Source organism: Idiotropiscis lumnitzeri, chromosome 3 (genome assembly GCF_059441095.1).
Source record: "Idiotropiscis lumnitzeri isolate Australia: NSW breed Sydney's pygmy pipehorse chromosome 3, RoL_Ilum_1.0, whole genome shotgun sequence".
NCBI lineage: Eukaryota > Metazoa > Chordata > Actinopteri > Syngnathiformes > Syngnathidae > Idiotropiscis > Idiotropiscis lumnitzeri.
The window spans coordinates 25,392,637-25,399,743 of NC_142393.1; positions in this window are offsets into that span (position 1 = coordinate 25,392,637).

A 7,107-nucleotide genomic window follows, 5' to 3' on the forward strand; every position below is an offset into this window, starting at 1 on the left:
TTATGGAATTGTATACTGAATTTGACAAGTCATATGCAAACTTAAATGCGCATTGCCACCCAAAAGTTGGACATTCTTGAGGGGAATTACAATCAATTTGCTAAGAACACATTGAGGTTGATTATTTTGCTGCAAGAAAAAAAGTGCTTCATTCATTAAATGTTAAAAATGTAATTTTTTTAGGTAAATGTTAAACATTGCATTACTAAAGCCAACACACATATCGCATGTTTAAAAAAAAAAAAAAAAAAAAAAAACTTGCCAAAACCTGATGATACTTTGATCATGTGTACTTTCATTGTATTGGAAACACGATTGCCTCCCTCCATGGCAGAGTGCACTTCTGATGCATTGTTGCTGTTCCTCACACGCCGGAGCTTCAGAGACACTTTGTTTCTTTCTCTCCAGAGCGGGTCAGCCTGTGGACACACATGATTTCTTAACTTGCTGATGTCCTCTTAATGTGTCTGAGAGTCATTAGACCTGTTTGTTTCTAATAGCAACACCATTACCCTCGTCACAGGGCTATTAGGGGTCTTTCTTCAGGCTCCCACTTAGCATGAGGTCTGCTTAGGAGCCGCGTGTTTAACTTGTATTAGTTTGATCCGCCTCGGGTCAATGTTACAATACACACGCAGTAATGACGACCAATCCTGTGCAATTAACTTTGAGGTCTCTGATGTAGGTTGAATTAAGTCACATCATTTGCAAATAACCACTTATACAAAATGAGGCTTCAAAAATGTGGCTAAACACCTGTGGGCGTGTCCACTAAATGCAAGAAACCTTGCTGAGCTGAGAAATTGTTGATACCTTGTCGAGCATCTTTCTTCCGCTGACACACACCTGCATGTTTGAGCCTAAAAAAATGTGCTTGCTTAAAGCCTCTGTAGGGTTGTCGCGGTTCATTTTCATGCCGCAACGACGACACGCTCTACAGCGGCCATGACAGTGTTAAGTCCTGTTGTATTTCTTACGCCGGTGACCTTATTTGTATGCAAATACCAGAGGTGTGCATCTCTCCAATAAAAGACGATTCATTACAAATGTATCTCTGCAATACAATTCTAGGCCGGTTCATTTTAAAGTGGAATGATTCAATTTAGTTCTATTCAGTGGGATTCCAATTTGCTTCGATCTGGCGAGGCTACATTATGCAATGATTTTCTTGAATGAATGAACTAGTCAGTTCTGTAAATGTGAGATTACCGTCCAAGGGGTTTTATATAAATATACATCCTGTGTATTTAAAGTGGAACTGTCTAATTTGTTTTTTTTTCAATGCACTCATATCCCATAGATCAAAACCAATTTTCCGATTCAAATCTGTTTCAGTTCCACCCCTGGTAAATACCCTCCGATTAAAACTGAAAGTCTGCAGGTAATGCAATATTGTTTGTTTCATTTCAAATCATTTGTGGTGGCTTGAAGAGCGCAAGAGATGAGAATTGGGGAAGTCCCAATAATTATGGACCTGACTGTATGATGTCAAAGTATTTCCTCACGAATCTCAGAATTCACATCCCAGAGTCTTTAACATGAAGAGGATGCACGCTTCTCTCTAATAATGGCTGTCTGAGTAAACACAGGTGATGGCGCCTCTAGGAATATCTTATTTGTGCTGAGGTGCTGGAACAGATGACCCAGGGCAAGCGCAAACATGAGTGCCACAGCAAATCCGTCTTCCTGCCCTTTTATCAGCTCAACATAACAAGGGAGTGAAAACAAACATCAACAGATTTTCCATCAGTCAAATGATGGGCTTCTCCATCACATTTCACTGGATTGACTGTTGTACACCAGCAGAACCCTCTTATTCTAAATAATTACAACGCCAAAACTAAATTGGACACATGTAGCGTTCCGGTGGAGAAATTTGCACTAGTGAGGGTCTCACCACTCCTCCAACCCCCTCCAGCAGTGCAACGGACCGCTCAGAATAACCTTTCTAATAAGTCACTCGGAAGAAAATGTGGGGAGTCAGCTGATTCCTAATCTGCTCTCTTTCTGCGCTCGGTGCTGCTCATACATCAAGAGTCAAATTGTGCAACGGCCTGAAAGCTCGTCTGCGGTGGAGCAATCATGGTCTAGCGGGCCTGCAGGTGTTTTTGTGCATGAGTATTTTGGCTAAATGAGATCCCGCTGATACATTCATGAGCGAAAACAGCCTGCATGTATTACAGTGAAAATTAGAGATGGTAGTTGTTACCTTCTCAATTGATGCATTTTGATCCAGAAGGGATTTTCAAACGCACATGAGCTCAACAACTCCATCTTTAGTTGCTAGTACACAACAGGTTGCAAACCAAACATGGCAAATCATATGAAAGTGTGTCACAGATGCCCATGCGGTGATACAAGACAGGTTACTGGCAATAGTTGAGAAACACACCGTAATAATTAACACGCTCATATATTATACACCCCCCGAAGATTTCCCTTCTAAAACTAATTTTATTCATATATTATACAGGCCATAGATTTTGAAAATTATGATCTGCATAGTAATTTGTTAGATTGTGATTAGGAGGCAAACAGTTTTATCTGGAAACTCTCCAGCCTTCATCGCATTCAAGTCACCCTGCGTGATTACGTATGATATCACAAAACGGAACAACAGCAGAATGTCCCGCATATGCGCCGATCATCACTGATTTTTATCAATTGTGTCAGAGTGTGCGAGCGTTGTGGAATAGTGATGTGGCGATAAAACACACTTGGAAAATGGTCTCTGGGGACACCCTTCCCCCCACTTTTTTTTTAACACAACATCAGGGAAGACATGTTTGTTATTCATTCACACCTGCTTCATTGTCCCACTCAATGTTTTTTGAGACAAATCCACTCGCAAGGCCAACAGCGAAAATGATGGCATTTTAGTAGTTTGAAGATAATTCCCCTAAGGAACACAGGACTAATTAGTGTGTTTCAACACATGTGTTTTTGGTGTCTCGGACTTCTGGCAGACTTTTTCGTTTGAGCCTTGTGTAGTTTTGAGAACTATATTTGGTAACGTGTTCAGCGATAAACCTGCTTGAACTCTTATACATAATTTGTACTTGTACCCTTGAATAATACTCAGCCTCAATTGGATGATTTTATTTTTAGCATAAAACAATGTGCGCTATTTTCGAGAAATGACATTAGATCAATCCCAAGAACATTGGCAACCACACGGGAGCATTTTATGTCATTTAAAGGCAACCTGTATTTTATTAAAACAGAAAAAAAAACTTCCAGTGCACCACCAGTGCTGGATTCCAAATTTAACATAAAATTTCAATTATTCCTCGACATGTTGCCTGTTCATCTGAAATAGATGTGGATCATTAAAAATCAATTCTCTATTGTCTATACGCATGTATGAGATGCTCGCTCAACACTTCAAATTGTCGCCTCGCAGGGGTGAACAAAGAGTCAGAGGGATTCCAATGATTGGCAGGTTTGTGAACTACAACCGGCAAGCTCTGTTCTCCATCTTCAAATCCTAATCATGTTTGCCAAGGATTTTTTATTACTGTAGCAAAGCCTTTTCTTTGCGGCCATGAATTCAGTTCGTTAAAATGCAGGAAGCCGATGCCATCACGTGACGGGCACTGCATCTACTTCTGCGGAATAAGCAACATCTAATCATTTGTTCACGCACAAACACATTATGAGAAAGGATCATTTGCACTGTATTTGTCTCCCTAATGACATCTGCGGTTTCATTTTAAGGTTTTAATACGGCGTTTTGCCTCGTCTTCAATGCTGGCTGTCAGTCTTTTTAACTTCCTTTTCCCGATGGAGCTCGTGTCCCATTTAAACCCATTACAATGCAGGAAATTACAAGCAGTCATGCGTAAGCTCACAGAGCCTCCAAAAAGAAAACTTCTCCTTCTTTGGGTGTTTTTCTTCCAACTTAAAAGGGAAAAAAATGACAAGTCATCAGGGTGGAGAAAATTACACAGAAGGAATGCTTTGCAACACGTGACGTTGGAAAGCTGTGATGTGAAGCGCCACAAATCAAGTTCCTTTAATCAAGATCGTATTGGAACGTGAAGCAAAACAAGACGGCGTTCACCAGCAGCGTTGGACATTTGGTACGAGCAATCAATTGTTTTTTCCGCATTGAATTAGAGATATGAGCACTGGATGCAGGGGCGGAGCTATCAGGTGGCGAAGGCTACTCCTTGTCACTCTGTAGCCATTCCCCTGGTCTCCCCATACAAAAAGTTTTGATATCTGTCACGTTTTTGCACACACAATCATAATACAAGCAGGGACAGTCAGAAAAGTGTGCATTTGATTGCAGATATATTTGCAAGGTCATTTTCAAGACGGACCTTTCAGGAGAAGCCTGATTTGCGTTCTTTTCAAATTATGAGACCAATCGCTGGAATACACCATTGATTTCTTAATAATGCTTTTATTGTGCGACATTTCTCCAAGAAAGTGATGTGGTGTGTGAAACTAATTAATAAGCTCACTTAAGAAGAAGAAATAGACGAAATCATTTCAACATGGCAAAATGGATGAACAAAAAAAAAACAACTCCCCCTCAAATAAGTTGCCTGTTTCCTGTTTCAGACAAAGCACACGAAAAAGAAACCAAAACTAGACAGCGAAAACAGACTTTACCAAAGGGGATACATATTATTCGAAATAACAGAAAGTTTTTCCTGCTCTTTCAAATTGCTGTTACATTACTTCTAAAGAAATCAAATTTGTGCTACAAATTGTTATTGTGGAATCACAGACTTCCGTTTCGCCCTTCTTGTTTTGCACAATATTTCCGACATGCCTCTTGAAACAAATCTAACCTTTCGACCACCAATGGTCCTTGACATCACACAATGTTCCTGACAGCAATGAAGATGGAAGACATAATACTAGACTTCACAGCCCATTTTACACTTGTTACCTTGAACGTGTACAGCCAATGCCCAACAAACCAGATATGTGGTCGAAAAGAAGTTTTGGGAGTGATATTTATCAACATTATTTTAGATACGCATTTTTGTGTGTGTTGGGAGAGAGAGAGAACAGTACAGACCAAGTTTTGCAAAGCAAATTTGCGAAACTTAGTAAGTCCAAATGTGTCAAAGGTCAGGAGGTAACATCAGGTATTATCCATGAGCATTTCTGCAAAGCTCCATTTCATTTCATGTCCTCTCACATCTGTTTATTCAGCAAATATTTTCTGTTAGACAAAGATCCTTTTTTTGCATGTCTCTGTGATGAAAGTAAACTTGACTTCAACATCAAATCAAGCAAATGAATAACAACAACAACAGCAATAACAAATGTCTATTAAAAGCACACTTACTTGAGATTCAAACCTTGCGAGTCAAATAAAATTATGCATGCAAGCCAATAACTTGAGATTGTGTATCAGGGCACCTGAAGATGTAAACAATTTCTGGACACAAAAGCAATGCTTGTTGAGTGACAGTCGAATTGCAAACTCACAAGGCGCATTGAATTGTGCTTGAGATGAAAACCTTTTCGGCTTTAAATTGCCCTATGCAGCAGTTACACAATCTTGGGATGTTCAAGTGGCCCAAAGACTGGGTTGAGGAAGGGCCAGATTGGTTGCTGGAGGTATGCCAGCTCTCATCCCGAGCCTCACTTAGGAGCCTTTGAGCAAAACACAGCCACTCGTGTTATTTTTTTAACTCAGTGACATCAATTTCTTCCATTTAATTGTTTTTCTGCCCATCACCTCACCTTTGACCATGCAGTCTAAATCCAATAGAGTGGAGCTTCTGTAGTTAGGCAAATTTGCAAATGTGTTTCGGTAAAAAAACTCAATTCAATTGGCGGGTCAGTACTCCAAAGTGGGTCGCTTACATGTCGTTAAAATGATAAGGGTCCTCATTTTCCATTGGTACCAACATTTCCAAGTTTACAAAATACTTTTTTTTTTTTTTAACACAGTCGGAGGAGACGAGTTCAGTAAAGGCCTATAAACCGGGGTGCACATTAGCAGTACGTGGGTGTACAAGTCGGTCACTGCAGAAATTGCTATCCACATACAGTCATACTTGCCTTTATTTTGGACTTGACCCTCGCTGCGCATTGCATAGTACAGTGGTTCTCAAGTTTTTTTCAGGGATGTACCGCCTGTGAAATATTTTTACAGCCAAGTAACTCTTAACCACGTAAAGCTTTTTTGGGTTAAAAAAAATACGTAAAACATGCCATCAGTGTCTGATTCGTTAAACTTTAGAACCTTTCAAACTTCATTTGTATTGGACCCAAAAAAATAAATACAGTGGCGTGTAGGGCCTGAAACGTGTGGAGTAGTGCCGCGGCGAAATAGTTATCTCTATGTTGCTGCGCCAGTTCGTCAATATATGTTTTTTATATGAAAGTGGTCCATCAGATTAATAGTGTTTTATCTAAATGAATGAATCTTGAAAAATCAAAACATTCTACACACTGCCCCTTTAATACTGCGTCAGCATAGGTTCGTGACAGATTGTGGCACAGGTTACTCTGTTGCCACCGTAGCAGTCAAATATTTAACATGGATCGCAGGTGGTACTTGCTGCTGCACTCACAATTACACCTAGATGTGAAATGCGCTATACATATAAATGAAGCTGTATTGTATTATTACTGTATCGGGACAATTTAGAGCATCCAATCAATATTCTAATCAAAATATTGAAAATAAAATTTGTGTATAGGCATATCTGCTGTTTCGTCGGGGGCTACTGTGCAGTATTTTGACCAGCATGCATCAAGAACTTTATTACTTGGGGTAACCGCGGTGGATTTAAACAGCCTCTCACATACAAGACACAGTAACATTTTAAGGCATACAAATGCTAATGCTTGCTTTGGTCTTCATCCTTTGTTCCTTAAATGGGTGTCATATTGATACTGATGGTCTTTCTTAAAACGAAATGATGGTGCCTAGATATTCGTGTTTGTCTATGCAGTTCTCAAAAGTTCATCATCGGTTTCAGTTTCTTACAACAGTGGATTTTAGCATTGGTTTGGATGTTTCTTTAATAATGGTTGAAGTCATTTCCTTATTCATTTAGAAAACACAAAAAGCTGCACTATGATGAGATTAGTAGAGATGGCCAGCATCAAGAGAGGTTGAGGCAAAACAAT